Source organism: Arachis ipaensis, chromosome B06 (assembly GCF_000816755.2).
Source record: "Arachis ipaensis cultivar K30076 chromosome B06, Araip1.1, whole genome shotgun sequence".
NCBI classification, from domain to species: Eukaryota; Viridiplantae; Streptophyta; class Magnoliopsida; order Fabales; family Fabaceae; genus Arachis; species Arachis ipaensis.
Window position 1 is genome coordinate 36,136,407 of NC_029790.2, and position 1,010 is coordinate 36,137,416.

Sequence of the window (1,010 nt, forward strand, 5' to 3'; positions counted from 1 at the left end):
CAATTTAAGTATTTCAAAATTAAAAATAAAAAAATTACAAATCGCCACCTATAATTTTTTATTTTATAAGTTGCCTTCTGTATTTTGGTAAAACACAAAAACTCTAATATTTTAGAATTTTATAATATTTCCTCCCATATATAAAAATTCTGCCACAAATTTAAAGGTATGATTAAACCTCGGGAAACAAAAAAAGGATTACATCTAATAACAAAAAGGTTGAATCTGACCGAATAAATTTTGCAAAGAAAAATATTAAGAGGTCATGAAAATTATTATTTTTGATAATTATTTAGTTATTTATTTAATTTTTTTTAGTGTAATTTTTTAATTTAATAATTAATTAATGACTAAAAATAAATTTTAATGATTGTCTAATATTTTTCTTTCGGAAAATGAGGTCACACGCTATTGGCTGGATGCCAACTTTGAAAGAGATATATATAAGAAGCATAAGATAGTTCACGACTTAAAAAAAATCTAAAAATCTTCTTGTCCCGTTTATGTTATATATTAGTAATTAGTAATTAATTACGTTTTATTACATGGTTTTAGCATAGAATTTATAAAGATGAGGAGTGAGGAGATGACAAGCTGTGGGTGATATATGAGATTATTGAAGCCACATGAACATGACACCACCAGGCATGTATAACTTTGATTAATTTGGATGAAGCGCAAAACAATTGAAATGTATTTTTGTAAAGATAGCAATAATGATGCATAATGATGAGCGTTGAATGAGACAGAGAGCAGGAAGCACCACCATAATGGTCCATCATCAGATTCAGATGCACTCACATTCATTGATGTCTCTGTGTGTATGTGACATTATGTGGCCAGTCAAATGCTTACACTTTTTAATCCTCAGTGGGGTGGTCCTGACACGTGGCCCCCTGTTGTTGCAAAACTCGTGGCTCTCAACTTCTTTTTTGTTTTGCCGCACTATTAAATGACAAAAATTCAAGGCTAATAATTTTAATTTATATTAGTTAGTGTTTTTAATTTAA